The sequence below is a fragment of the Camelus bactrianus genome, chromosome 4 (genome assembly GCF_048773025.1).
Source record: "Camelus bactrianus isolate YW-2024 breed Bactrian camel chromosome 4, ASM4877302v1, whole genome shotgun sequence".
NCBI lineage: Eukaryota > Metazoa > Chordata > Mammalia > Artiodactyla > Camelidae > Camelus > Camelus bactrianus.
The window spans coordinates 103,700,738-103,726,482 of NC_133542.1; the positions used below are offsets into that span (position 1 = coordinate 103,700,738).

Below are 25,745 nucleotides of genomic sequence, written 5' to 3' on the forward strand. Positions count from 1 at the left end.
CAGCTGCTTGGATCTGAGATTCAAAGGCAGAAATATAAAACTCTGCTGCATTTGATTGGATTACAAAATAAGCAGCACAGTTAACCTGGATGTCAGAAAGAAACTTTCAATTGCTGGAGGGAAAAAAAGGCATTCCTTCAGGGGTTGCTCCGGGAACTTAGACTGGGATCGGCCGAGCATCAGCAACAGAAAGCACTTGTGCTTGGCAGTTCCAGGGAAATTATAGGGAAAGTCTCAAATCCTGACTCCACTGCTTACTAGTGTGGAGTCGATCATGATATTTAAATTCTCAGCCTCAATATCCTCCTTTATGAATAACAATAACATGAACTTACCAGGGTTATTCAGAAGCTAAAGTGAAACAATGTGAGCAAGATACTTTGTCCCAAAATTGGCACATAAGAAAATCCCAAGAACATTAGTTAGTATCCTTTTCATAAAACTTTCCCAAAGACCATACAGAGGGGAGCATTGAATTCCTCATCAGAACATAGAAGCAACACGAAAGATAAGAACAATGGGAAATCCCAAGTCTAGGTGGAAACCCATCTCTTTAAGAAATAAGCCAAATAATTTACAGAAGACTAAAAACCTTCAGTTTTGTGAATCTTATGCTGAGATCATAATGAGACAATGGCAAAGCAGAAACCCCTGATAGTGATCATTCGTATAATGAGGGTGATCACCAGCTTGGCAAATGATATTTTCAATGAGAATACTGGAGCTTGGAAAATGGAGACATGGGAAGTTGCATGATTACTTTATAGCATCCTTTGAACTTCCCAGAGGCACAGAGCTGAAATCACAGCCAACTAGAGCAGCAACAACCGCCCAGTGCTGTTGTGGGAAAGCCTGTTACATGCTCTCTCTTTGCTCCTATTACAACCACAGATGCTTCCACGTCTGTGACATCAAAATACATCTCCGATGTGACTACTACCCTATTCTAAGCACCATGACCTCTCCTGGACCTGAATGATTGCCTTCTAACTGGTTTGCCAGCTCTGACGTTTGCCCAGTCCTTCACAAAGCAGCAAAAGTGGTGCTTCAAGAAAGTCAGCTCCTGACATCCCCCTGCTCAAAATCGGAAATCTTCCCATCATGTAAAATAAAACACAACTCGTTCCCACAGCCTATGGAGACTCACATAAACCAGCAGCTTCCTGCATCTCTAAACCCTTATCCTCAGACCTGTCTGCTTCCCTCATCCGGTGCTAACCACACTGTCTTCCTGACATCCCGCAGACACAGCAGTCCCACCTCGTGGCTCTAGAGGCTTGGCTGCCCACAGGACTACCGGTCTGGGGCTTCTCTCCCTCCATTTGTGTCTCTGGTCAGACATCTGCTAGCCACCTCATGTAAAATGGCCACGTTTTACCCCTGCCACATCCATCCACTTTGACAGCTACAGTTTTCTTCAAAGCATCTATAGCTACATACTATTTATGTCGGACATCCATTTATATCTTTGCATTTCATTGTCTGTCTCTTCTGCTAGACTGTACTGGCTGTGCGGGTAAGACTTTGCATCTCCTGTTGACCGCTACAAACACAGAGCCTACAAGTGTGACTGAACTATAGAATGATGAAGTTGTCAATGGCCACCTCTCCACCTCTTGGTTTGATGTAGTTTGGTTTCTTGGCTCCCCTTTCTGGAAACAGCCATGATATTAGCTTAGCTGCTGGGAAGAGCTTGATTTTAGACCCACATATATCTCTCTGACAGTTCTGAACAGGCCACTTTCAAAGTGTGTGAACTTGGGCAAAAGTGTTAAATTTACTGAGCTCTGGATCTCTTACAAGTAAATTAAGGAAAATAATACTTACCTCAAAGACTTGTTGCAAACATTACAGTAACTTCCTTTTAAACTGTCCAGCCCAGTTCTTGGCTTATGGTATTTATTCAGTAAAACTGCACTGCCTTGCTCACTACCTTCCCCATCACCTTTATACTGAACTATATCTGCTCTGATCTCTTAGCTGGTCCCCGCCCTTCCTGCCTCCCGAGATACTCTTCACCATGTGAGGACACCTGCCTCCTACCTCAAACTCATGTTATAAACTCCGTGTTTCATTCTTGAATCTTCTGGCCAGACCCAATGGGATATGTATATGCATGTAGTGAGTTTCAGGGGCTACCACACACACAGGACTGGGAGGGTACTTTGCTGCTTAGCAGAGCTCCTGTGCCTGCAGCTAATATCTACAGGACATGACTTAAATTTTCTTTAATCAAGTTATTTGTGTTCATTTATGCATTATGAATATATACTACTTAGCAATATACATTTTTATTTTGTGTTTTTGCTTTGTTTGTATGAAAATATATTTATGTATGTAATAAACATTTTTTTATTATCTTACCTCTTTCTCTGAAATAGTGTATTTCTACATCTATTTGAGAACACAGTGGACACCCTGTCTACAAAGCATGATGGTTTTGTTTGGTTAATTAGAATATTTGTAGTTTCTTATCTTCTCTGTTGTTTGCTGCCTCAGATAAAGAAGGAAAAACTAAAAGATATTTCATTTCTTAAGCTCAGCAGCTTGCAGTGCCATTGGTAACAATTAAATACATCTAATAGTAAATCCCAATAGTAAATTTGAAACTAGAGTCTCCAGAAACCATTCTTTTAAATTTAACATGCCAACTATTTAAATTTCACAAGTAAATCAAGTATACTTGATATAATTTTTATATTTTGAGTCTAACAAAATGACTAGATCTACAAAGGAATTAAGATATGTTACCCTATTCATTTCCACTCAGTTCTGTGAAAATGCAATTTCTCCACAAATTCAGAATTTCCACCTGTGCTGGAGATTAAACCCTGAAGTGAGCCCTGTGTTTGGAGAGACTCATCAGCAACTTGCTGTGTTGGTGGGTGTCGGCACTGGATTTCAGGGGACACCACACCCCCAGGATTGGGAGGGAGCTTCGCCTTCTTGCCGCGTGCCTACATCTGCAGCTAGTATCTACAGGGTTTGACTTCAGCATCATTTAATCAAGTTATTTGCATTCATTTATGCATTACGAACACATACTGCTTTGTAATGTACTCTTTTTGTTTTGCGCGTTTGCTTTACTTGTGTGAGAGGTCTAGTCTCTAGAAATTATGAAGAAATAGGTGCTAAATATACTTTATTGGTGCTTCTCTTAAGAGCAATTGTATGGCAAGTTAAAGTTGTATCAATATAGATGAATATACTAAATGCATATTTGAAACTTGTCTTCACTGTACTACACACAGAGGGAGAAATATAATGTCATATGCATTAAACTTATATAATGTTAAAAACAAATGTTACACCAATAAAAATAAATTTTAAAAACCTGAGGTACTGAAATGATGAGCAAAGGTAGAATAATATTTTTTTTAAAAACAGAGTGACTGGACAACTTGGGAGAAGTCTTGTAAAGTTTAACCTGAGATACATACTGAGATATACAGCATAAAGATTTTTTCAGACAGGAAGCTATCAGCTAGGACACTGAGGTGACAAAGAAACTAACAAAGATGAAGAAACTAAAAGAAAGCCCAGGTGGCCAGAACACATATGGAAGAGAGAGTAGAAACAAATGTGAAAGGTGTGAACTGGCCAGATTATCTACACTCTGATAGACCACGGTAAGGAATTGGTATTTGTAATTGGGTGACAGCATGTCAAGCAAGTAGAACAAAGTTTTGTTTTCTTTTTTTTTTTTAAGGCAAATAATACTATCCAATTCATAATCTAAAAAGATTCCTCTGATGCTATGTTTAAAACAAAGGGTTCAAGTGAGGGCAAGATTTAAAGATGAGACTGGCTGGGACCAAAGATACAATTTAAGTAGTTTGGATTCAAATAATCATAGCATAGATAGAGGAAAAGAGAATAAGCATGAATACATTTGAAAAACAGAAACACTAGGAGTTGCAGATGCATTGACTAGGGAGACGGAGGAAGACAGTAAGTTTCCAGCGTGAGCATCGTGGTGGGTGGTTTTAACAGTTACTGAAAGCAGGAAATCTCAGAAGAGGATCGGGTTTGTTGGATAAAATCAAGAGTTCCTTTCAGAAATACTGTTTGATGTATCTATGAAGCATCCATTTGGAAATGTCAAGTAGTCCAGTAACTATATGAGTCTAAAGGTCAAGAGAGAACTGTACAGCTACAAAGATATTATGAGTTATACCACGAACAGAAGTTGATGCAACCTCAGTTCTGCCCACTCCTGGCAGAGAAGCCTTCAAAAGTCAAATCTGAAATGTATGAATTTTCCATGTGTTGGTTGAACAAAAGTCAGAAGGCATTGTGAGCACCCCTGCCCAAGATAATCACAATAGATTTCCCTCAGGTGTTATGCCCTCAATATGTTCTCAAGTTAGGAGTCTGTTCTAATATCTTAATGCTTTCTAAACTAACAGTTGCATTCACAGAATGAAATAACTAATAGCAAATTCAAAGACGGTAACAACTCTGGTCAACATCTCTATTTATTAGCTACATTGACTTTAGAGTAATGTAAAGTCACATGCAACGCTAAATTTAATGTAAGCCTAATTCTTAGGTCAATATCTACCGTATTTAGTCACCAGCTAAGAGAGTCATATTACATGTTTACAGGAAAGACGTCCCTTACCTTTAGCCTGTCTTGCCAAATAACTAAGAGTGAGACCCTATTTCACATAAAATAGTTACAATACATTTGAAACATCTGAGTTAGTAGTATCACTGGTTTGATTATTCTCACATTAGCTATATTCTACCTTCAGAAACTTGTACAGTGACTGCCACATAGTAGCACATCATTGCTGAATGACTGCATCGGCGCCCTAAAATCATGCATAGAAAAAGTCAGGAGAACCTGAAATCAACAAGTTAACCAGCAACTTTGTATTGCTACACATTTGCTTCTACGTTTTCTTCTTTTTTTTCCTTCTTGTTCTCTCTTGATTTGAATAAAAACTACTACCCTCATAGATCTTTGCTTGTGTTTTTGCAAAAGCACACTTACTGGTTTCTACAGAAATATAAAAATTAGCCTCCATGTGTTTGTGTTTTCTTTCCCAGTTTTCTTCTTGTAACTGATTTCTAATTTCATACTATTGTGGTTGGAAAAGATGCTTGATAATGATTTCAATTTTCTGAAATGTTTTGAGGTTTGTTTTGCTGCCTAACGTGTGATTTATCCTGGAGACTGTTCTCCGTGCACTTGAAAAGAATGTTTATTCTGCTGTTTTGGAGTGGAATGTTCTGTATGTATGCTAAGTGAAACAAGCCAGACAAAGACAAATACCAAATAATTTCACTTACATGTGGGATCTAAAAAAAATAAATGAACAAATAAAACAAAACAGAAACAGACTCACAGATATAGAGAATTGGTAGTTACCAGAGAGGAGGGAGGTAGGGGAATGGATAAAATAGCTGGAGGGGGGTTAAAATGTAAACTTTTCAGTCATAAAATAAATGTCATGGGTCATGGGGATATAATATATAGATAGCATAAAGAATATAGCCAACAGTATTGTCATAACTTTATATGGTAAAAGATGGTTACTATAGTTATAGTGGTGATAAAGTTGTAATGTATATAAATGTTGTATCACTGTGATGTACACCTGAAATGAATATAATGTATATAATACTGTATGTCAATGATACTTCAAAAAAAGGAAAAAGAAATAATAGAAAAATTACCATGTGTCAGACATTGCTCTGATGACTTTAATTGTACTGTATAATTTCTTCTACAGTCCTTGGAGGTAGTTGTCATGATTATCCACATCTTACCCAGCACAAGTCACATAGGTAACAAATCTGTAGAGCTAGGATGACAATATCTCCTATTTCTTCTTTTCTTAGGTCTCTACAGGGTTTTTGTTCTTAACTTTTAAGCTTCGTTTCTTAGGGCTCACCCCAGCATCTCCATAGCTTAATGGTCAGCCAGTGAGTTTGGCAGACTCTGTGCTCAAAAATCTTGAACTTCCTCTTTCTGATGATCAGTCTGCGTGTGGACTGGTGAGGGCATTCAAAGACCAGCCAATTCCCAAATCTCCCTTTATATTCACTAGCCACTTAGCTGACTCAAACGTATAGTTTCCAAGACAGTCAGGGAGGCAGAGATCGTTCATCTGACTAGTCCATGTCTCTTATTCCCAGAATCTTCCAATAAAGTTTCAGCTGCTCCATCGTTCACCCCAACCAGGATCACAACCTCAGGCTATCAGAAATGTTGTCCTCCGTGTTTCCTACTGCATTCACCACGTTCATCTGCAAAGTCTTGTGTTTTCACGTTATACACAAAACGGAGCCCACATCCTCTGGCAGCACAGCTGTGCGTTTATGCAGACAGCTTCCAGCTGATAAGTGAACACTTCTCACCAGCCAACAGTGGGAGTAAGTGAGGAATGGAGCGACAAAAGGCAAAAAGACTAAAGATTTCCATTTTTCTTAACTGAAACTATAGCGGTTTTTCAAGAACTAATGATTCTCAGTTTCTCTTTTGCCTTTGATCATTTTCTCAGAGTCAAGATATTTTTTTCAGAATTCTGTATATTGGGGGTGTGTGTGTGTGTGTGTGTGTGTGTGTACAGAATCACCAACCTACTCTCTGCATAGTTGGAAGTCCTACTTTGGTACTTACTGTTTTTTAAATATGCCTGAAAGATCCACGTAGTATCTTTACATAAAGCACTCTGCATTTCCTCTCAAAGTAAAAGTACTGTACTAGCATAGTTTTTAAAAATTCTCATTTCAAATGAGTAAAAATTCTCCCAAGGGAAATACACTGCATGTTTTGATCAATTTAGCAAAAAACAAAACAGATTTGTCATATTTGGACCATATTTTTAGTCATCTTTCTAGTCAGTGCTATTAAACACAGCTACTAAATTATTATCTATTCTGACAGTTTTTCCATAGTTGTACAATGTTATTCACTCTCTCAGACAATAAGATTTAAATACAATAAATTTATTCTTACAAAAAAAGGTTATAATTTGACAATTTTGAATTAAATTCAACATCATTCATTCTAATTCCACTAATTCTATATTTGTGACCAAGTTAAGGCTATCTAGCTATAAATATACATTATCAGCTTAATAAAGAGTATTTTTAATCAGAAGGGAAATGTTTTACTCCATAAAAGAACAAATTAGTTGAGTCTCATGAATACCTTAAAAGCAGTTAATGACATATACTTCATATGTTGATTATAATCTTTAGTGATCCATTAAAGCAGTTGGTTTTTAGGCATCTTAATGGGCCCCATTTTGTTACCCCAACATATTACTTTTTTGGAACTGAATACAATAAGCTATTTTATTATAGACTATACCTACACAAAAAAAGAATTACTAGATTTATTGTTAATATTTACAAAATGTATATAATAAAAGACAATCACTGAGTCATCAAAACACTATGTCAATTCTAAGCAGACTGGTGTTCAAAACGGACTATCTAGCCACTGAGGGCGGGTTTGGTGGGCAATCTCCATGTTCCCGGGATCTCTAGATATGCGTCTCATAATTAACCATATCTAATGTGTAACAGTGCCAGAACCTAGAAAGCATTCAATAATTACTAAATGGATGAATACAACTCTCTAAACTTTTCTTATCCATCTTCAAAATGGATATAATGTCAACTTGAATACTTAGTGCAGTTACTCTTGAGTATTTTGGTATTGAAATTAAGAAATTTAATGAGTCATATGCACACTGTCAGTTGGCCCTGGACTAGGTATAAATTCTCATTAAATCTTCATAATAATCTTATGAAACACCTATCATTTACCTCTTTTATACTGTAAGTTTAAATATTCACCTTTGACACAGAGCTAACGTATCCCAAAGCCAAATATTTTAATCTGTTTGCTAGATTCCAATACCTGTCAACTTTGTGCGATGTTCATTTCTACTCCTGGAAAACAGCATGACAAATCACTTAGAAAAGTCAAGTGCTTATTTATTTTTTATTTAATATAATTTACTATATCTTGACAAGAATCATGAAATCCTAAGAAATCCAAGATTTACCCATAATGGGTCTGCTGTACTATCATAATTTCCTACTTTGATAATTTTCACTAGCTTGACAAAGCACCTGGACTCGTGAATAAAGTATTTATATATGTTAAGATGTTTTGTGAAATATGAATTGGGTAATATTATTAGATGAATTCATAAATGCCTTTGTAACCATACATAGTGTTGAATAAGACATTGATTTCAACCTTGGGATAAATCTCCAGTGGACCATTATAAAATTGTGGCTTGTCCTCACCTATCATTTTTAAAAGGATACTTATCATATTTTCAGGAGACAACAATGTAGGTAGAAAGCAAACAATATAGGGACAAAACCAAGATTTGATATGACAGTGAGGAACTAAATTTCTAGATTAACATGAAGACAACAAAATGTACACTTATGCTTCTTAGCTCAAAATAACCAACATAAGTTTATGGAGGAAGGAAAAATACTTGACATGAGTTAATGTGAAAGCTATCTGTGACTGCAAGTTTCCTAATGAGCTAGAAGTGAGAGATGGTTGCTTATAATAGCTAGCCAGTCTTAGTTTAAATATAGGAATAATCTCCCTACTGTGGAACAAGGCAACCAACTTTACTCTGCACTACACAAACCAACCCTAATATTATGTCCAACTCAACATCATTTAAATACATTGATAAGCCAGAGTAAATTAAAAGAAAGAAGAAAAAATGAGACATGAAGTAGGTAAGAGACTTGAAAACATCTCAAATAGGCATTAAGTGTAGAAACTTCTGAACAGATTAGAAAAGAGTTAGATAAAAGAGGAGGTGTGCAAGTTATTTTTCAAATATCCAAAGGATTTTCTCATGAAAGATAGATTAGTCTTCCTCTATTGTGGCTCCAAAAAGCAGAACTATAAACAGAAGTGGAAATATGAGAAGCAGATTTTGAATTAAGCTTAGAAGAGTAAGAGGCAAGTTAGAGCTGGGAAAGAACAGAATATGTTGCCTGTAGAGACAGGGACCTCTGTCCCATCGCAGCAGAAAGAACGTGTGTGAAAGGTAAAGGGGAGCTGGAATTACTAAACATATTTTATTGAACTTTTTAAAATGGTAAATAGCAATAATGGCATTGATAATGAATTATTCCTTACCGTACTTAGGATTGATCTGGTCTTCTGTTGTTTGAAATCCATGCACACGACTTCCATAAACATGCAATCAGAGGTAAGTGACTAGCATGCTCGAGTCTCTCCCATGTCACGGAAACCCTCTCTCCTAGATCTTGTATCTTCCTCTTGTTTTCACTCTGTCATTTTCCTCCTCTTCTGCATCAAGCTTCTTGAAAATAGTTCACTCTCACTGACTCTAGACATCTTCCATTCACTCCTCACTCCCTGAAATCTGTTTCTGTCTCCATCAATATATTGAAGCTACTCAAACAAAAATCACCCTTGTTTCCACATGAATGCATTTCAGTTTTTGTCTCACTGAACCAATCTATTGACTTGGGAACTGCTAAGTGCTCATTCCTAAAATCGCTTATTCTCTTGGATTCTCTGAGACAAGAGATAAGCTTTGCCATCCAAACTCCCACTGGCTGAACTTAAGAACCAAGGAGATTCAGATGATGAATATATTTTTCTTTTTCTGATTTTGTCTATACTCCTCTGACTCATTCTTCATTTTTTCATGCTTTCATCCACCTCTCTTTCAATTTTCCAGGGTTTCCTCTTACTCTACTCTTATTTTCAAGACTTCAGCTATTTTTATGATGTCAAATATCACCTGCATAATAACAAACCCCCAAACTCTATTCCTAGTATTGGCCTTTCCACTGAGCTTCTGTCTTATGTGTACGACTCACTACTACTTGTCCCGTGGGACATCCCCAAAAGTTTCACACTCACCATGTCCAAAATTGAACACATTCACCTCTCTTCTCCAAATCTACTCCTGGGTTTTCTTCTTTGTCATGGGTCTCATCATCAATCTCGACACCCAAACCATACAACTGATTGCCATTGCAGGCTCCTCGCTTTCCCTCACATCTAACAAATACTGAAATTTGCTCAATATAAGCAAGTTCTATTTAAGCCTCACATTGTGATTAGAGGGAGCCTGTTTCTCACTCTCATTCTGAACTTGCTGTGAATCCAGCTGAATTTCCCACTCTGCCCACCTGCTTAAATGTCATGCCACAGATTAAAATACTGTAATTAGTTCTCTTAGATGTAGATAACCAATGTCAAAAGTAAAGCTAGCAAAGTTAAATGTCTACTTGGGTCAGATGAAAATACAGCTAGACAGGTGAAATGCGTATGTAAGCTTTGTGTGAGAAGTGGCCAGAATGGCACAACAGGGAATGCATCCCTTGAGTAGAAGCCTTCTCACCTCCAGGGATTACTGCCAAAAGAAAATGAAGAATTTGTTCTGCCATAAAAGCACTAGCAAAAGAAGTCAAATATCTGACTTTAATATAAAATCTCTCATGTTTAATATTGATTCAATGTGGCCCAAAAAAGACTATTTGTAGAATTTGTTTGACACTTCATCTGCAGAATCTGTTTCCTGTTCTGTTCAATCTTCTTATTTCTGCATACAAGGTCTTTTTTCTGCATACAAGGTCTTTTATATCCTAACTTCTATCAATTCCAGCCCCTATCTCCTACTTCAGACACTAGCAATAACCAATTTCTGTCATTTCTTTATACATACTATGCTGGTTTATGTCTTTACAACTCTGCTCATGGCGCCTCCATTGCCTAGAAATCTTAACCAACTCCTGGTTAACTTCATACATCCTATCAAAACAAAATTTATTTTCATATCCACAGAAATTCATCCAAGGTCCTCAAACCAGAACAAGTCCTCTTCTCTTTTCCTGTGTTCCATTGTTCTCACTTCTAGTAGAGAACATAAATTGGGATTTTCAGTGTGTTGACCTGAGTATCTGTCTCACAGGGTGGTGATCTCCATCAAGACAACAATCAGTTCTTAGTCATGTTACATTCCTATCACCTGAAATAATAATAAGGTAAAGGATAGGAACATAATAAATATTTGTCAAACTCTTGAGCTGATTCTCAGATCTTTGATCTGTCCAAATTCCAACTGTTTTCACATTTTTTTTTAATAAAAATTAGGTTCTGGTCCTCATACTTGGCTTTTCTTTGCTTTGGTAAAACTTCATAAAGATTAGAAGGCTGTATGTGTGCTGAAGTTGGTTCAAAACCTCAAGGCAAAGTCATTCCACTTGTCAGCTCTGAGGAAAGGGCAGAACTGACTCACCAATTGGCTGTCTTAATATATCTTTTTTCTCATCTCTTATCTCTTCCTTCCCTCTTCACCACATTTTTTTTTTTTAGTTTTTGATTTCTAATTATTTTTCACATGGAATAACTTTTCCCCTGTTTCTCTGAAGAATTACCTCCTTTGCCATCTTCAAATGACTCCCCAAGGTTCAGTTCCTACATCAAGCTCTCTTTGAATCATCACTGTGCATCTTTAAAGGCTAATGTTTATGCTGCTGTCTGTTTAGACTTCCCGAGTTTCTGCTCTACATGCTTGTGCACAATACCAACTTTATCTTGTGTGATAATGGGAAGAGTAAGCCTAACTCATTTAATGATAGCACGTAGCACGTCACTGGCCCACAGTGAATGCTCAATATGACATTATTTACTTGAACTTCCCAGAAAGGAGAAACACATATACTGCAGATTTATGAAGCCCAATCATGCTTTGACTGTTATTGTATATTTTTTAGTTGTTTTAACTATGTGTTGAAAAGCTATTAGAATTGTTTTCTGACCTTCTCCTAGCCAGTTTTATTTTTACTATATTATTGCAATTATTATTATTCCTGAAGTAGTTGAACCAAATTGAAAAACAATGTGTGCTTTGAATATTGTATCTACTTGTCCCCGTGTATGTTTCAAAGTTGTTTTGGTAAGTCAGTTGAGTAGGGGAGAAGGAAGATCAAAATAACTTATTTTGTTTTTACTATTCTCAAGGTAATGTTCTCTCTTTCTTACTTAATTGCATGTTAAAGCTGAAAATTTGACATGAATTCATTTTACACCTGAATAAAAAGATGCTGAGAATGACTGAATAATTCACCGAAGGCTATACAACAAGCAAATGGTCCAATCAGGATTCTAAAACCAATGCTGTTCCACTATATTTATTAAAAAAAAATAAACAAAAATTTAAACACCCATCATCAGCGCAGAAGGACCTGCGAGGCACCCATGCAGCACACATCTGGGTGCAATATCAGAGACGAGGAAGGAGAAGAGTAACCACAAAGGAAAGCAAAGAAGAGATATCTTCCCTGGAAGTAACTTTGGAAGGCATGACCTTGAACGAACAATGCCTCTTTACTCTCAGTTTTGCATGGAAAATGTGTTTATTGGCAAGTGGTTGAGCCAGGCTTTTGGATAACTTGCTGTAGGAAGAAAGAGATGCACAATGAATGAAACAGCCTAGAAACCCTGGAGAGTAGGCAGAACCTGTATCTGAGGAAACAAATTGTTCCCCAATTCCAATCTCTTGAATTGACAGAGCGCTTCTGATGGGGGCAGTACCTCACCATCAGCAATGCCATAACGTTCTAGTACCAAGCACACTGTATCCTCATTATGTGCCTACAAATTAGCTTTTCCCCTTTGTACTGTGAGAATATCAAAAGTAGAGCTATTCTACAAATATCTTCAAAGCTTAGTTCGTGCTTATCACATAGCAAGAATAAATGAATATGTAAATAAATAAAAGAAGGAAGAATTTATTCATTTAATTTCATTATCTGTCTTCCCCACTTTGGAAGTCACTAAGAAATTCAAGTATCCTAATCAGGAGAACTCAGAATTCAGTAGCTGTTCATTGAAGTAAGATAAGCTTTAAAACAGAAGCACAAAACAGATAAAGATCAGTCTTACCAGTGCCATGGAGAGAAGAGAACAGGTATCAGAGCACATCCAAGAATAAAACAATATTAAAGACTTTCAAAAATATAAACTCCCACTGTCTAAACACTATTTGCCTTTCAGTCAAAAAAGAGGACCAACTCTTCTTGTTACTCCTAATAGTTCTTGGTATTCCTGCTGCTAACTCTCGATTGATTCTGTATAGTTTACAAAAACTATCAGATGTAGAATATTCAATTAAAATTAAAAGAAAATAAAACTTTCTATAGGCCAAAAGGATGGGACTACTGAGGGAGTCTCTGGAATTCATTGAGAGAAGATGGTTAGTGAGAGGAGCATTCAGCAAGAGAGTACTTAGCAGTAAGTAAGCATCATAGAATACTGAGAACCAGGCAACAGATGAGACACGGAAGCAGAAAGGACCCATCAGGAACGTATCCTGGTACATAGAAAGACAGACAGTAGAAGAGGGATGCCTTTGACATTTTTGGAATGATGGAAAATAAATGAAAATGTTCAAGTTCCTTGAGAAACACGAGTGGAAGCAGGTAGACTATCAAGATAAAATTGAGTGGGGGCGGGTATAGCTCAAGTGGTAGACCAGAATGCTTAGCATGCACAAAGTCCCAGGTTCAATCCCCAGTACCTCCTCTAAAAATAAATAAACTAAATTACCTCATTCTGTTGTGGAAAAATGTGTTACAGCTCAGCTGTGACAGCAACCTGGAACCGGGCGAGAGACCAAACAGCATTCAGAGAGTCGGAGAACTCAGGTTTATTACACCAGCGGGCCCAGAGGAGTTAACACTTCAAGCTCTAGACCCCATCTGTAGGTTTACACAGGCCTTTTATAGGCTGCCAGTCTTACACTTTGCAACATCATATGCAAATAAAGTACAACAGAAGTTGACCAACCAGGAACAAGCTTTATAGAAATAGGCCATTCAGGAGTGAGCTCCATGCAAATGAAGTACTACAAATTGACCAATCAGAAATTAGGGAAGTGGACCAATCAGAAGTGAGAGTAATAACCAATCAGGAGTGAAGGAAATAACCAATCAGAAGTGAGCTCAGGGAACCAATAGAATTCTAGGTGTAAGTTAGCCGCTTTAGAGGCAAAAGGTGAGATAGATCCTCTATGCCAGGGAACCAGACGGTGCTGGGAGGAGAGCAGCAGCCCTGCCTACGGGTCCTGCCGGTCTTTTTATGGGGCTTCCCACCTCATTTCCACCAAAAAAAAAAAAAACAAATAAAATAAAATAAAATTGAGTAGAAAATACTAAGACTTACGTTCTGGACAGAAATACTAGATAATGTCCTCAGAAGCAGAAGGCCGGTTCCAACACATGAGTATAAAATCTGTGCAGGACAGCTGACAAGGTATCTGTCACAGGGAGTTTACCAATCTAATATAATCTTATCTCCTAACCAGATCTCCAACCCTTGGAGGTAAGTACCAGCTTTGCTCCCAGGCTGGAGACAGAGCTGAGATTTATATTTGAGGATTAAGTAACCTGAACATTAGGAGTTGGAAGAAAACTGGGACAGGAAACAGAACAAATTATTTTCCAGAGGCCTCCTCCCTCACAGACAATTCTTAAACAATATGGTGATACCTATGCATATATACCAATTTGGCTACCTCAGGTGGATGAGCAATGACAAAGTCATTCAATTAAAAAAGCAATGTGAGTTTCTTTTTCTGAAACTTCATTTAGAAGTTAAACTTAATTATTGAAATAGTCAGATTTTATTTTGTGTGTAGATAGAGAGTAAGGATGTCACTCAATACACTATTCATTGAATTTTTAAATTGTATTTTAAATCAGGATATTAAAACAATATAAAAATAAATACTTCCATAGTCTTTTCATTTAAAATGTCATTTTGAATCAATTTTATCAACTTTTTTTTCATTACATTGTATTTGTTGATAGACCCCCATTTTTAAAGCGGCCTGAAAATGTTAACGGAATTTACAATGAGTTATTTCTTCAAAGAAATCTGCTCCCCCAAAGGATGTGGCCCATTGCTTTTTGGCAATCATGTAAGATGGCATCTGATAGATAAGAAGTTTGCACTTTGATGATTTCACTTACTTTTAGTGGGTCCTACTAGCCCAAGAAGTTTTGAAGGAAATGCTAAACAAAGCAAATATTTTTCATCCCTTCAGACACTTACACCTAGAAGAAATCATTCATTTTTTAAAGAAAGATGAGACTAGTAATATCTTAAGCCACAGAAAAATATTTGTTACCAGCCAATAATTTTCTGAAACGATTACTACCATGTATTTATATTAACATTCATAATATAAACCTGTGTTTGAATTTTTAAATGCCAACAGTCTTGACTGTTGAAGCAGGGGGAAAAAAAGGCCATGGAAAACAATATTAGGGAATAAGGCCTTTCCTCTTGATTTTTTAAAAAGTTTAACTTTCTTAATACGAAATTCAAAAAAAAATATTATTTGTTTACTCTTTATGCATGTGAATGATTCAGATGACTTACTCTTTTCATGTGCTAAAAATATGTATCTTAAATTATCAAAGAAATATATCCTCAGGGTGAGTAGTGGACCAACGCAAAAATATGTACATTAATAATATCTCCCCCAACCCCTTCCATGCCTAAACTCTACAGGTACAAGTCACAGAAGCTTGGTGTGTACCCACGCGCATGTAAATCTATGCATGCTTATTTTTGATAGACATTGGCTGGGGAGGACAAACACTGTGTTGTTTGCTTTTACAAGTATCGGTTCAGGCCATATGCATTAATCTGCACTTTCTTCCCACTTAACACCTGAGGATTAACACTATGTCACAGAATTACTTCTTCCCAGATTTGCTCTTTATTTTAAATCCATCTATATTAAATGGTAAATAACCCCCCACATTTATTTACTTTTCTGAAAATCAACTGAAATCCAGTTGATCTTTTTATAACACAGGAGTTAGGGGTGCGGGCCCTAACTCCCAGTTGAAAATCTGCCTTTAACTTTACAGAGGAAAGAATTTACTGAGAAAAATTCGCATATGAATAGACCAGCACAGTTCCAATCTGTGTTGTTCAAGGGGTTAACTGTAGAAGAAAACATATCCCCCAAAACAGCCTCCTCACTGTCCCCACAAGTAGCCACAAGGAAAAAAAAAAAGCATTTCAGAAAAATAATGCAGGATCAAAGCACTATATAGATGAGTAATCTTTATTACTACTATTTTTATTAATATTATTAATATTAAATTTTACTAAGTTATTTCAATAAACCTATCACTACCCTTACCCACTTACATGCATATTCTCATTTAATAGATCTCATAATGATTCTAATATTTAAGAAATATATAAGGTCTATTATAGAGACAGATTAGGAATTTGCCCACATGATCTCAAAACTATAATGCAACAAAGACCTATATTGAAAGCAAAATAATGCCCTGCCCCCCAAAATTTCCCAGTAAGAAATGGCAAGAACTTAGAACCATGGAAGTAGGGAGGGCGAAAGAAGGGAAAGAGGAAAATTCTTAAGGGACCCTCATCTTTTATCACTCTTCTATGTCCTTATGTGCATTTGTTGATAAAAATTATTTATAGCATTTTCATATTTTGGTGTATTTAGAAACTCTTTCACTCTAAAACAATTTACAGACTATTATATCATAACTGTACTAGATCTTCCTTTTCAGAAGCCCATGGAATTCATCTGTGAAACAACAGAAGATCTTTTTCATTGACCTCTATTTAAGCAACTGGCCAGAAACTTGACAGTATCAGCCCACAATATACTAAAAGTGCATAAAGGGAGCAAGCTAATTTCAGGTAGTGGCATCTTAATTTATTAAGTTGGAGGCTATGCAAACTGATAAAATATGAATGGAGCCATCCTCTAAAAATGGGTGATGACTCCTGAATATGTTAAAATTTGAGGGTGTATTTATTTATATTTAAGTTAAAATATGTAAAAAGTGCTTGTTTCTTATTTTACTGATTTCCTGCTTTGACAGACTTTTTGATTAACCAGTCATCTATTGGTCCAGATCACATCAGATAAGAAGGCTTCTACAGAAATATATTTAGCCACTACAAGAGAGGTAGTGATGTGGTCAAGGTAGGTAGCTTTCTATATGGTATTCCAAATACCTGTTGAAACACAATTTTATTTCTGTTAACAGAAATCAGAAAAAAGGTGTTAATATAAGAAGAGTGACAATAGACCCAAAGATCCTGTGAGTTGATGCCTGCCATCAACTACTACGTTTGTCTTTTTCTTGGCTATATGAGATGAAGGTCTCTCTCAATGGTCCAGAGTATCTGTGGCTTGTTCACCATATTCTGAGTTGATGGTTGGATGACATGCATCACATTTTCTGCCTTTGGCTTACTGATGACACTAGGTCCAAACCAACCAATTCCCAGGTCTTATAATCAGTATTATTTCAATAACATTAAAATGCTAAAAAAAAAAAAATGGTGTAAATTAGTGAATGCTCTTACACCTGCATCCCATTTCAATTCACTCCAGAGAAAATTCTTAATAATTGTGATGCAAAAACATTTCAGATATTATCATTACTGAGGGCCAGCAATCAAATTATCGTGGTTATTTGGTCAGCCAGTTGTCCGATTACAGAAAAATATCTTTAGGACCTGCTTACTAGGAAAAATCTGTCTTTGTGGGAGTTTCCAAGTAAGCTGAACTTGAGAAATATATTCAAGTGCAATTAGGTTGTTTGGAAAGTAAGTCCAGGAGACACAGGTAGGAGATTGAGGAAATGAGACAGGGAAGGGGAGACAGTCAAGACAGCATGTGCATAAATCAAGTTACCACTTAGAGAAAGAATAGTTTAATCCTGCTCATTGTGGTTTGCACACTGGCCCCCAAACTGGCAAGGAGAGACCAAAGAAAGAGGCAGACCTCTCCAGATTGGTAGGTGACAGGTTTAAAAAGCAAGGAAACTTACATAGGAGACTTGTCTTGGGTGGCCACAAGAGAAGTAGACCTCTGCACTTGCCCACTAGAATCTCAAAAGTTTATATAGAGGTCTTAACAGGGTTCAGTCATTTACAATGTGCAGATGGTCTCAACCACACATGGCTCTCTCAAGGCTACATCTTTGAAAACAGTTCCCACTGTGGGACTAGGGGGCAGAATGTACATTGTAAGGGGTGGGGTGAAGAACATACAGTTGCCTGGGTCCAACTCACGGGTCAGCCAGAAGTCACATGCTATGGGGGACCTCCTCCAACAAAAGGGGAGCTCTGGGGACCACTATGCTCCATTCACTTCAGAGTTAGCCCATCAGAGAGGAGAGAGAACTGGTATATCTATATACCAACAACCAAACATTAGCTGAGGACCCCAGGAAGAAGAGGAGGCATTAATTCCCTGACCCTGCCAGCCTTCTGGTGGGGTGAGAAGGCTCCAATGGCTAGACAAATCTGAAAAAACAAACAAACAAACAAACAAACAAAAAAAACAGGTGCTAGCAGTTCGAAATTCAGCCTCTGTGCACTGATGTGGAAAGGGCAGCAGTAAAACCTGCTCTTGTGTGCTGTATCTTCCAGGTTATCCCCTGACAGATGTTAACCAGGCAGTTCTTCCCTTCAGTAGCCTCAATTTACAGATTTTTCTTACTCAAAGTTACATAACCTAACCCTTCTAATAGTCATCTTAAGTATTAGTGTTGCTTAATATTGTAATAGAGAAGAACAAATCTGACTCTATATTAGATCTGTTCCTTTAGTTTTAACCATGGTGCCCTGTTTTCTAGGCTTAGTCTTGCTAGCTCTGCACCTTTTGCAAAACAATATCACCATGAGCCTGAAATATACAGGAGAGCCTGTCCTCGGGGCTCTGATCTTTAAGGATGTTAGCACTTCTGCACTTATGTAGAGATGGCAAGTTGCAAAATAGAGAGTAACTTTTGTTTTGTTGGACGTTTACAAGGACACCATGGCCTGACCCACATGGACGGCTGTAAGAACAAAGAATGCCTGCAGCAAGGAGTTTGCAACAACCACACCCCCCCCTTTTTTTGTATAAAAGGAGCCTGTATTCTGACTGGAGTAGGATGGTTCTCCAAGACATTAGTCTGCCATCCTCTTGGCCTGCCGGCTTTCCAAATAAAGTCTTTATTCCTTGCCCCAACACCTCATCTCCCAATTTATTGGCCTGTCATGCAGCGAGCAGAACAAATTTGGACTAGGTAACACTATCATCAACCATAATTTCAGCAGCATCAGAATGAGCGCCCTACTCACTAATTTCACACGTTTTATAGGAAATGTGTTTTTATCTTTAATTATGCTGTTCTATGAAGTGTTTCATGTAATCTAGTATGAATTTTGATTACATGGTATCTCAAGGGACAGACAAAATGAAATATATATGGAGAGGTATACATTACAATTAGAGCACTTCATTTGCAAGTTCAATGTGAAGAAATACAAAATGCAGGAACTTTATTACCAACCACAGCAACAAAAAAAAGAACATTGGACCTGCATACACAAGCCAAATATTGTCTCTGGACTCTAGCTCAAATTTGAAACAAGGACACCATGTATTGGAGCAGTGATAGATAAGTTGAATGTTTTAACCACAAAAATAATTGAAAAAGTAATTACAATCTTCCTGTAAACAAAATGTAAAACCAGATAATGTTCTCAGAACAGATAAATCTAAGCTTACACAAAATTTTCCAGAGCATAGAAAAGGAGGGAAAATACTCCGTTATATTTTATGATGCTGCTATCCTAGCCTTTAAAAAAGCAGAAACAGATGAAGAAAGGTAAGGGAGGGAAAAGTACAATATATCTGCAAATTATACGCTTATGAGCGCAGATGAAAAAAGTCTGAGGTATTATTGTTACAGAAACCTGAATCCCATGGAGAGACCAAGCGACACTCGGAGGGGTGGAGAACTCAGGTTTATTGTGCCGGCGGCCCAGAGGAGTTAACACTCCAAGCTCCAGACTCAGATTGTAGGTTCACACAGGCTTTTATAGGGTTTTAGGAACAAAAAATCATGTGGTCTTAGGTTTACACACTGGGCAGGTTCCGTGCCTGTGGGGTGGGGAGGGGTTAGTTTCAGTCTCCTAGAAGCAAGCTGTTTCACAGAAGCGCAAAAGCGATAAGCCATGTCTGTGCCTGGGAGGCCTTGCTGGTCCTTGTGGGCCTTTTCTACTCCATTATCAGACAAAATATATCATAAAATTATCCCAATGGATGCCAGATAATATCTATCTAAAACAAAGCCTATGGGCATCATTCCTAGCAGACTAGCAAGACTAGCAATGGAAGGGAATACCGAAGTGATCAAGCAGGATTTACTTCTAGGATGCAAGGATGGTTTCTAGGTTCATATTATTGTGGTTGGAAAAGATGCTTGATATAATTGTAGTCTTCTTAAATATCAAATGACTTGCTTTGTGACCTAACATATGAGATAGTCTGGAGAAGGTTCCATGTGCACTTGAGAAGAACATGTATTCTATTGCTAGAATACTTGTAACAGAAAAGAACAAATCTGGCTCCATATAGGATCTGTTTCTTTGGCTCTAACCCTGAGCCCTGTTGTCTAGGCTTAGTCTTGCTAGCTCTGCACCTTTTGTAAAAGAATGTTGCCTTTAGTCTGAAATACAGGAGAGCCTATTCTCAAGGATCTGACCTTTAAGGATATTAACACTTTTGCACTTATACGAAGATAAAAAGGTGCAGAATAAAAAATAACATTTGTTTTATTAGGTTTTACAGGGGTACCATGACCTGACCCACGTGGACAGCTACAAGAACAAAGAATTCCTACACCAAGAAGTTTGCAACAACCAATCACACCCCTCCCCTTTTTAGTATAAAAGGAGTCTGAATTCTTACTTGAGTAAGATGGTTCTTCTTCTCGGTCTGCCAGCTTTCCAAAAAAGTCGCTATTCCTTGCCCCAACACCTTGTCTCCTGATTATTGGCCTGTCATGCAGTGAGCAGAACGAGTTTGAACTCAGCAAAATATTCTGTATCTGTTTGTTGGTCAAATTAGCCCAATGCGTAATTTAAGTCCAACGTTTCCATATTGATTTTCTGTCTGTATCATCTATTCATCGTTGAAAATGGGATATTGAAATCCCCTACTATTACTATAATGCTCTCTACTTCTACCTTCAGAGCTTTTAATATTTGCTTTATATATTTAGATGCTCTGATGTTGGGTGTATGAATATTTACAGTTGTTAAATGATGAATCAAACCCTTTATCCCTTACTGTGTAATTTTATAATTATGTAGTAATCTTTATCTCAATACAATTTTTGGCTTAAAGTTTACTTTATCCGATATAAGCATAGCTAACACGGATTTCTTTTAGTTTCCATTTACATGAAATATTTTTCCGTTTCTTCATAACAAAGGAATTTTTAACTAAACACAAATAGTGCAAAATATAAAGAAAAGATTGATAAAATAAATCATCTTTGAGAATTTCTCTTTGTAATCAGAACCGCAATGAATCACCTCATGTCAGTCAGAATGGCCTTCATTAAAAAGTCTATGAATAATAAATGCCAAAGTAGGTGTGAAGAAAACTACACTGTTGGTGGAAATGTAACTCAGCTCAGCCACTATGGAGGACAGTATGGAGGTTCCTTAAAAAAGTAAAAATAGACTTACTCCATGAGCCAGTAATCCCACTCCGGGGCATATATCCAGAGGAAACTATGATTTGAAAAGACACATGCACCCCAATGTTCACAGCTGTACTATTTACAACAGCCAAGACATGGAAACAAACTAAATGTCCATACACAGATGAATGGATAAAGAAGCTGTGGTTTATATATATACAGTGTACACACCACATAAGAAAGAATGAAATATCATTTGCAGCAACATGGATGAATCTAGAGATTATCATATTAAGTGAAGTCAGTCAGACTAAGAAAGACAAATATCATATGATATCACTTATATGTGGAATATAAAAAAATGACACAAATTTATTTACAAACTAGAAATAAACTCACAGACATAGAAAACAAACTATGGTTACCAAAGGGGAAAAAGAGGGATATACTAGGAGTTTGCGATTAGCAGATACACGTTACTATATATTAAATAAACAACAAAGACCTACTGTATAGCACAGGGAACTACATTCAAATTCTTGTAATAAGCTATAATGCAGTTGTTCCTGCCTACATGTCTGACCAGCGGACCCCAGGGTCTTCACTGTCAACGTGACCCTACCCTCCGTACCACAGTTCCAGCAGTGCCCCTATTCTCAAGCCTTTCCTGCTTCCCTCTCCCTTCCCCCAAGCTGAATTGAGAGTTGAGTTGCACATTTGTTGAGTTTTATTCACTTGCTTAGGTGCCAGTCTTCCCACTGGAGTCTGATCACCTGCCGGGTCAGGATGGTGGGTATGTTTTCCTGGGTATGTTCCCTGAGAAAGTGCCTGGCAACAAGGAGAGGCTCAGGCCATAGCTTGCGTGGGTGCTTGTAGCTTTCTTCTACTGACATATAAAGAAAACTTCCAGAAATGGAAATAGGAGCCTGGCTTATGTCTCCAGTTCCTAGAACAGTAAGGTTATCTTCCACTTTATAAGCACTCACTAAATTTTGGATAAATGTATGTACTACCATACTCTGAGTTGGTTGAGCTCTGGAAATTCATCAGGGTGACTTTTCAGGAGCAGGTGCTGTTATAAGCATAGCATCCTTTGGGCCGACTCCCCACTGTTTCATGGAAATATTTATGTTGGCTGCTTTTGTTAGAAAGTCACTAAACAGATTGCCAAGCATTGATGTTGCCCAAGCGTGAGCTAGCAAACAAGAAGATAGGGATATAACTGAATATATGAATGAAGGAACAGGAGAGAGAAGGAGGAAAGGGCTAATGACATTGCCTTCTTTCTGCCTCTGAAACACAGGATCCAGTGTTTCTTAGCTCCCTGTTGTATCAGTGGCCTAGGAAAGCCTGGAGGATGGATGGAGTATTAGAATGGAAGTAATAGAGTTTGCAAAAAAAAGAAAAAAAAATATATATTTTTAAGCAAACCTTACACAAGGGCCTTCAAAGGAACTAGTAACACTCTATTTCTTAATTTTGTACACAGATGTTCCCTTCATTTATTTTACCTTACATGTATACAATAAATGCAATTTTTATTTTAATATTTATTAAATCATTTAAAAATAAAGCCAAAATATTATAGTATTTCTTCTTTAATAAATATATAAAGAATAAATATAATTTGTGTTTACTTTTTAAAACATACATTTTATAATTAAGTGCTGTGAAATCAATGATATCAACATACAGCCTTGAGGTCAAGGTTTTTTTTTTCTTTAATATTATTACAAGTTTACCTTCCTACATAAAAAAGCGAAAGTGACTGCCAATTAATATTACGAGTTCAGTAACTCCCTTATTAGTATCTGAAAGTTAAAATCATCTGTGATTTTTGCCCTACTGAAAAAATATTTATCTCTAACTATTCGATGAAAGAAAGGTAGTATATTCAGTGACCTAAAAGGGTAGTCTCAGATCTCCAGTTATCTCTAGTGCAGTGATGTATTGAAAACAAAGGCACACTTAAAACCACCATAATATATTGTTCCTTGGACCTAAAATCTTTAAAAGCATTGTAGAACCTTAGACTAATATAACGTTACTTTCTAAAGAAATGAAGTACAGCCAAGAATAGAAAGAACCTTGAGAGGTCATACAAGCATACAGTCTAATGCCACCGAAACACTTAACTTCAATTTTCTTCAGAATTATTTGATATAATGAATAATCTAACTTCATGTTCTAGAATTTTATATTTTATAGCCAGAGGGTCATCTTTTTTAAATCTTTATTACAGAATATTTCAAACTTATACAGCAGTAAAGAAAACATTATTTTGAGTCTCCATGTACCCATTGCCCACTTTCAACAATTATCAAAGTATGACCAGTCCAATTTTCTTCATAACTTCACATGTTCACCCACCATCCAATGATTTTGTAATGAATCTCACACATTATTTCATCTATAAACATTTTGGTATATATGTATGTTGGACCGCACCCTGCAGGCTTGCAAGCCCTGTGGTTGCCCAGCTTTGAGACCAAAGAAGAAGCCCAGAAACAGAGACATCAATGGTTTATTGGATAGGGAATCCCACTAGACTGAAGCACAAGGTCCTGCAGTGACAGCCACTGTGCAGGGACAAGGGCAGCCAGGACATGGTAGCATCTTCCCTACTCCTGGGAAAAGGAGTCCCATCAGTTACCAGGGAAACCAGTGGCTGGGGCAGAGAGCAAGCCCATAGGCACTGACTGGCTAAGCCTTATAATAGAGGATTGGACAGTCCTGAGTGAAGCAGGGACTAGTGGAGCAGAGGATGTACAGAGAGCAAGAGAACAGCCATCTTGAGTGGCCTGAACGCACAACGTATAAAACACAACAGATAAATGTAAAAACAGGACAATGTTTTGTGAAGAAATATCTTCATCACACCCTCCTCCAATGAACAATTTTTCTGTCACCAAATAAGTAGGCAATATACACATTTTATTGATCATCCTACAATTGCTCTCTTTCTTTTTACAGTATGTTTGATCAAATTGAGATCCAAACAACAGTTATACATTTTGACTGCTAATTTGTCTCTGAAGTCTTGTCATTTAGGTATCCTGATTTAGATACCTGTTTTATCTTCATATGGTTTACTTCAAAGGATTCAGGGTCTTGTGGTTTTCTGTTTCTTTGTTTTTGTCCGGTGGCTTTCCCATTACCTGGGTGTGCTGCTTGCATTGTCTTGGCATCATTCAACACGTTCAACTCGTTCCTACATTTATTACACATCCACCGTTAGATCTCACATATGTGGGACTGTTTCACAGGAAGCACTTTGCACTTCCTTCAGGATGTAACTAATGCCACCGTTGCCTCTTTTGATAATGTCAGCAGCAATTAATGATCAGTGTTCAGATCTCTATTTCATTAGGTATTGTGAATGTTTATATTTTGATTAAATTATTTATTTTCTCATGTACAAGCTGGGATATTTTTACAAAGATGAACTCTCTTCTACTATTTTGTTGCCGTGAGGTCCTGATTTTAAAAGAAAGGCAAAATTAATGTTGGTTGTTTTTTGACAAGTTTTCAAAGTGAATTCATTCCTTGTACTAGCCTCTAATAATGATCAATTAAGTAGGGTTTTCTTTTTAGTATCATAATGAATTCATGTGTTTAAATGCATTTGATGTGCTTTGATTTACTATAGTTATTTCTACAAATTCTCAATTGTTCCATCTTTTACCAGTAGGATCCTCTTTAAGTTGGTGGCTTGAAATTGATTATGAGAATGTTTACATGACACAAATCAGCAAACACAGAACAGGGCTTTTTCCTCCCAGAAAACCAGGCAACAACACCTGCCACCTTACTTACTACTGGCATCACATCCTATTCTGTCTCTTTCGTCACCATCATATAATTTTGGTTCTGTGGGTAAATATACATTTAATGGCCACTTCTAATCCTCACATACATGATTTTTTAAAGTTGTTTCGATGGTCTTTAGGACATTTTCTATTAAATTGAGAAGTGCTAATAGAAAAAATACAAGCTTAGTTCTTGTGTGTTCATGATCATTTGTCTGTGGTCCTTACATTTGAAAATTATAGACTTGCTGGATATGAAATTCTTGGATGATCTTTTATTTATTTGAACATCTTAAGTAACATTCTTTTTTTTCCCCTTGCATTCCAGGCTTTCCAAGAGGTTTCCACTGTTACTGGAGGTAGAGGAGTTCTACTTCTTGCTGACGGGGATGAAATCCTGGC

General features: G+C 37.1%; 1 long non-coding RNA gene across 1 annotated transcript in view; it reads right to left on the reverse strand.

Moving 5' to 3' along the window:
- Positions 1–13,676: 13,676 nt before the first annotated feature.
- LOC141577570 (uncharacterized) overlaps positions 13,677–25,745 on the reverse strand; it is a 32,555-nt gene continuing 20,486 nt past the window's right edge. Inside the window, exon 2 of the long non-coding RNA XR_012506836.1 lies at positions 13,677–17,372. This is a non-coding gene — a long non-coding RNA (uncharacterized LOC141577570). The remainder of the gene's footprint in view (positions 17,373–25,745) is intronic.